This window comes from Phocoena sinus, chromosome 3 (genome assembly GCF_008692025.1).
Source record: "Phocoena sinus isolate mPhoSin1 chromosome 3, mPhoSin1.pri, whole genome shotgun sequence".
NCBI classification, from domain to species: domain Eukaryota; kingdom Metazoa; phylum Chordata; class Mammalia; order Artiodactyla; family Phocoenidae; genus Phocoena; species Phocoena sinus.
Genome location: NC_045765.1, coordinates 23,993,136 through 23,999,726, shown reverse-complemented (window position 1 = coordinate 23,999,726; position 6,591 = coordinate 23,993,136). Strand labels below are relative to the sequence as shown.

Below are 6,591 nucleotides of genomic sequence, written 5' to 3'. Positions count from 1 at the left end.
CCGCCACGATCACCACCACCACCACCACCACCATCACCACCACCACCACCACCATCACCACCACCACCACCACCATCACTACCATCACCACGACTATCACCACCATCACCACCATCACCACCACCACATCACCACAACCACCATCGCTACCACCATTACCACCATCACCATGACCACTACCACCATGACCACCACCACTACCACCATCACCACCATCACCATGACCACCACCATCGCCACCACCACCATTACCACCATCACCACCACCACCATCACCACCACTACCACCACGATCACCACCACCACCATCACCACCATCACCACCACCATCACCACCATCACCACCACCACTATCACCACAACCACCATCGCTACCACCACCATTACCACCATCACCATGACCACTACCACCATGACCACCACCACTACCACCATCACCGCCATCACCATCACCACCACCATCACCACCACCACCACCATCACCATCACCACCACCACCACCACCACCATCACTACCATCACCACGACTATCACCACCATCACCACCACCATCACCACCACCACCATCATCACAACCACCATCGCTACCACCACCATTACCATCACCATGACCACTACCACCATGACCACCACCACTACCACCATCACCACCATCACCATCACCACCACCATCGCCACCACCACCATTACCACCATCACCACCACCACCATCACCACCACTACCACCACCACCACCCTCATCATCACCAGCACCATCACCACTCCACTGCAGTTATTAAAACCACCATTCCTGTAGGAATGAGCAAACAGCAAAATTACCTGGATATGGAAAGAAGTGAATAGATCAAAAGAAAGGGCCTACCTGGAGGAATTAAAGCAAATGTCTCCTGGGCTGGCAGTCCAGTGGTTAGGATTCAGCACTTCAGCACTTTCACTGATGTGGCCTGGTTCAATCCCCGGTTGGGGAACTAAGTTCCTGCAAGCTGTGCAACATGACCAAAAAGAAACAATTAATAAATTAAAGCAACTATCTCCCTTCAAACATAATTACTAGAAAGAAGGAAATGGGTGTGGGGAGCAGGGGAAACAAACTCTCAGTTATCTTCTTAGTCAGATTTGAGAGGATACAGCCTCTGGAAAGCAAAATTAAGCAGTCATGAAAAGGAATCTGAGAATCAGGAAAATATTCCTGGGGGTGAAAATTATGATGATCAGAAATTTTAAATGTCATGGAGGAAGTGACAGGAATTTGGATCCTGCAAAATATCGAATTGAGGAATTAAAGAGAAGTGCTCCCAAAACACAGAGAAAAAGATTGAAGGAAGGACATGAATGGGAGAGAGCACAGGAAACATGGTGAAGACCCCCAGAGACCCATCATCCACCAGTTTATGTGCACTGGAAGGAGAAGCAAGCATAGAAGAAAAGTTGGAACAGAAGCAGGAATCAATGAGATAACAGAATGCTAATTCTCACCTGAAAAATACTTCACTTATCAAAGGTCAAAAAGTATGAAAAAAAAAATCAGTGTCTGAATATACCCTGGTGAAGTTTTTAAATTTAAAGGATCCTGCCCATTAGCCATTGAAAAAATGTGGTTCTCAGAAAGGAGGGAAAACTAGGGTCGGTGTCAGACTGCTTCCTTAGAAAATAGTGAGCAATGTTTACAGAACATTGAAAGGAAAATATTATAGCCCAAGAATCCCATATTCAGTCAAGCAATTTTTCAAATTCAAGGGCAACATAAAGTCACTTTCAGACATGCAGGAACTCAGAAAGCATCCTCTCTATCTGAGTTGTATATTGATATTCTGTTTGACGTTTCACAAGCTGCAGAGCTTTTATAATTAAAAACCAATTTAAGTATACCATCTACATACTCTTCCTGAAACAAAATTACACGAGATATTCCATTTTTAATTCTGTCATTTAATGAGTACATAGAATAAAGGACACAAAAACTAGGAGAATATGGTGTAAAGCAGATTGCAGTCAGCAGTAAAATTGAAATTAAGTCTAAATACTTGTTGATAATGTAATCTCGGTGTTAAGTGCAAATGTCAAATGTAATTCTTGAATAATGAGAAGAAAGGACTACATAAGAGTACACTCAATTTCTTACCCTCCACAGATTAGAATCAATAAATCTGTTTCATTCTGGGCATTAATAGAGAAAAATAAGTTCGTGTGTCATGTTTGTGAATTTGATACAATGTACCTACTTAGCAAAGTGTGGATATAATGTGTAACTTCCAGATCACCAGAGAGACTGATCAGAATATTAAAAGACAGGAAAACAATTTAAATAAGTTAGATTCTCTAAAGAAAAACAGAGATTCAGATTAGGTTAAAAAACATTTAGGTCATTCTGTTTATTTTAGATCAGCCCCTTATAAATAATAAACAGTATGACAGACCTAAAATCAGATGACGTGGAAAGTTGAAAACAGAGATGGCTGGCAAGGTGTATCAGACTTCTCGTACGCCTCACCTGTCTTCAGGTCACCCCAGTCACACCCCTGTGAGCTCCACCCAAATTCCTGTGGGCACAACCCGACAGAGCGGCCTCATGCCCACGCCGTGTGCCTCTCACCTCGGGTCCTGGGATTTCTCTGTTGCTGCTGAGGTGTAAGATGCTCGAGGACCGCTTGGTCCCCATGCAGGCAAAGCTGGAAAAGCAGGGAGCTGATACTCTATGGAGCAAACCCTCCACCAATGAGAGACCAGAGCTGGCAAATCATTCTCTTCCCTTCTTCCCCGTGTGGTGTCCGGAGATGCAGTTGTGCTTACAACCTCTGGAAGACAATCCCACGAAGTCCATTGATCAACTGTGCTGGTTACCAGATGGTGACCAGCTTGGAAACCACCTTCCCATGACCTCACCCTCCTTCCTGACCTCACCTCCTTTGCCCCACTCCAGCTGGTCTCCTATTGCATTACAAAGTAGTAAGCTTTGACCTCAGCTCTGCTTTCTGAGGAACCAGGCCAAAACCTGAGGGAAATGCAAGGAAAAACAACATCAATATCAGACAAAGTAGATTCAGGCAATGAAGAGTAAATGGTACAAATTCATTCATGTTGAAAAATTCTACCCATCACAATGAGGAGCAGTAGAGTGTAGTTGTTAAGTGGTAGGCTCTGGAGCCAGAACTGCTTGGGTTCAAATTCCAGCTTTGCTACTTCTCTCCTGTGTGACCACGGTCAGTTACTTAACCTCTCTGTGCACCTTCATTTGTAAATTAGGACATTAATTAAACAATATATTAGAATATTGTGTGGCACATAGAAAGCGAGGATATATGAGTATGTAACATTTATGAATCTTTGTATGCCAAAGAACAAGCCATTAAATATACAACACAAGAACTCTCAAAAATACAAGAATTTGGCAAAAATCACTATTTTCGTGAAAGACTTTGACAAAACTTTCTTGGGGGGTTGTCTAATAAAGTAGACAAAAAATATACAGTTAACATGCTAAGAATTAATATTACATGCTTCCAATTCAAGGAGAAGAAAAAAAACCTTTAAAGCACGTAAGAAGCAGAAATTAATAACAAAAAATTTATAAGTTAATCGAAGTCCAAAGGAGGTTATTGGCAGCAAAAAAGACAGGGAATGGATGAAAAATGTACAGGCACTCCTTTTTTTCTTGCATGTGCTTTATTGTGCTTTGCAGATATTGTGTTTTTTCACAAATTGAACACTTGTGGCAGCCCTGCATTGTCAGAGGATGGTTAGCATTTTCTAGCAATAAAGTATTTTTGAATTAAGGTATGTAGTTTCCTTTAGACATAATGCTATTGCACACTTAATAGACTACAGTATAGAATAAATACAACTTTTCTTAACATCTTTATTGGAGTATAATTGCTTTACGATGGTGTGTTAGTTTCTGCTTTATAACAAAGTGAATCAGCTATACGTATACATATATCCCCATATCTCTTCCCTCTTGCGTCTCCCTCCCACCCTCCCTATCCCACCCCTCTAGGTGGTCACAAAGCACCGAGCTGACCTCCCTGTGTTACGCAGCTGCTTCCCACTAGCTATCTATTACCTTTGGTAGTGTATATATGATCATGCCACTCTCTCACTTTGCCCCGGCCTACCCTTCCCCCTCCCCATGTCCTCAAGTCCATTCTCTATGTCTGCATCTTTATTCCTCTCCTGCTCCCAGGTGCTTCAGAACCTTTTTTCTTTTCTTTTTTTTAATGCATGGGGAAACCAAAACACTCCAATGACTCACTTCATTGCCATATTCGTTTTATTGCAATAGTCTAGAACTAAACCCACAATATCTCTGAGGTCTCTGTACTGTATGTATCAGTTAGCTGTTGCTGCATAACAACTATCCCTCCCCAACCCCAAGAATGGCTGTGAACAATAAACATGAATTATGCTCTTGAGTTTACTGGTCAACTGGGCAGTTTTTCTGGTCTGGGTAGGGCCTACTCATGCATATGCAGCCAGCTACATGTCATCTAGACGAGCTCTGCCAATCTTGGCTAGCCTCGCTCACATGTTTGGGGCCCCGCTGGCTGTGGGATGGTTTGGGATGGCCTCAGCAGGATAAATGGGCTCTCTTCACAGAGTCTCTCATCCTCCAGCTGGCTACCTCTGGCTCTCTCTAATGACAGTGACAGGATTCCGACAGGGCAAGCAGATCTCCTGAGGACAAGGTCAAAACTGGCGCACTGCCACTTCCACGAGATTCTAAACAAGCCGCAAAGCCAGCCCAGATTCTAGGGATAAAGAAATAGACTCTACTGCTTGATGGGAGGAGCAGCAAAGTCACATTGTAAGGGACATGGATGTGGGGAGAGGTGGATAATTGGGGCTATTTTACAATCACTCTACTACAGACATCAAGGATGTAAACACAGAACTTTGTAACCCTTAATGTGTTCACTGCTGGGGCTGAGGAGGAGGACAATGTCAAGGGTGATCCTGTAGTTCATTTGTTGGGAGGACAATTCTTTCTTTTTGTTTTATTGTGGTAAGATATACATAACATAAACTTTACCATTTTAACCATTTTTAAAGTGGACAGTTCAGAGGCATTAAGTACATCCATATTGTTATGCTACCATCAACACCATCTTTCTCCAGAACTTTTTCATCTTCTCCAACTAAAACTCTGTATCCATCAAATACCAACTCCCCAATGACTACTACCCCCAGTCGCTGGAAACCATCATTCTATTTTCTGTCTCCATTAATTTGACTACTCTAGGGTGCCTCATATGAGTGGAATCAGACAATATTTGTCCTTTTGTGATTGGCTTATTTGACTTAGCATGAAGTCTTCAAAGTTCATTCATGTTCTAGTATATGTCAGAATTTCCTTCCTTTTTAAGGCTGAATAATATTTCATTGTGTGTATATTCCACATTTCATTTATTCATCCATCTATCAATGGACATTTGGGTTGTTTCTACCTTTTGGCTAATGTGAATAACACTGCTATGAACATTGCACAGATATCTCTTTGAGTTCCTACTTTCTCTTCTTTTGGATGTGTATCCAGATGTGGAATTGCTGATCATAAGGTTTCTCTATGATTCATTTTTTTGAGGGATTGCCATACAGTTTTCCACAAAGCCTGCATCATTTTACATCCCCACCAGCAGCGTACAAGTGTTCCAGTTTCTCTGCATCCTCATCAACCCTTATTTTCTGTTGTTTTTTTTTTTAGATGGTAGGCATCCTAATGTGTGTGTGGTTTTGATTTGCATTTTGCTAATGATTAATGATATTGAGCATCTTTTCATGTACTTATTGGCTTACTTGTATATCTTCTTTGGAGAAAAGTCTATTCAAGTCCTTCGCCCATTTAAAAATCCAGTTGTTTCTTTTATGTTGTTGAGTTGTAGGAGTTCTTTGTATATTCTGCGCATCGATTCCTTATTCAACATATGATTTGCAAATACGTTCTCCCGTTCTGTGGGCTGCCTTTTTACACTGTTGATGGTGCCTTTTTTTAAAAATTTATTTATTCTTTTATTTTTGGTTGCGTTGGGTCTTCGTTGCTGTGCACCGGCTTTCTCTAGTTGCGGCGAGCGGAGGCTTCGTTGCGGTGCTCAGCCTTTACATTGTGGTGGCTTCTCTTGTTGCGGAGTATGGGCTCTAGGTGCGCGGGCTTCGGTAGTTGTGGTGCAGGGGCTTTGCTGCTCCGCGGCATGTGGGATCTTCCCGGACTAGGGCTCAAACCCATGTCCCCTGCTATTGGCAGGCGGATTCTTAACCACTGCGCCACCAGGGAAGTCCTTGGTGGTGCCCTTTGATGCACAAATGTTTTTAATTTGGATGAAGTCCAATTTACCTATTTTTTTCTCTTGTTGCAACAATTCTCTCCTAACCTGTTGTTTAGGCGTCCTCTGTTAACGCCACCCATTCTCTCTAGTGGTGGTGTTTCTGGAACTTATTAATTCAGAGTGGGGGCCATTCTCCAAGGGAATCTTGGTGTTGAAAACATCTGACTTCCCAGTGCCCTCTGAAGAGGGTGATGCTCCCATGACAGCTCAGAACAAAATCCAGAGTGTTTCTAGTAAAAAGATTAGGAACATAAAAAGGAGTAAGTGTCTGGGC

The 6,591-nt window shown here is 42.5% G+C and overlaps 1 pseudogene; it reads left to right on the top strand.

Moving 5' to 3' along the window:
* The window catches only part of LOC116750998, a 1,784-nt pseudogene extending 1,392 nt beyond the window's left edge, over nt 1–392 (top strand).
* The last annotated feature ends 6,199 nt before the right edge of the window (nt 393–6,591 follow it).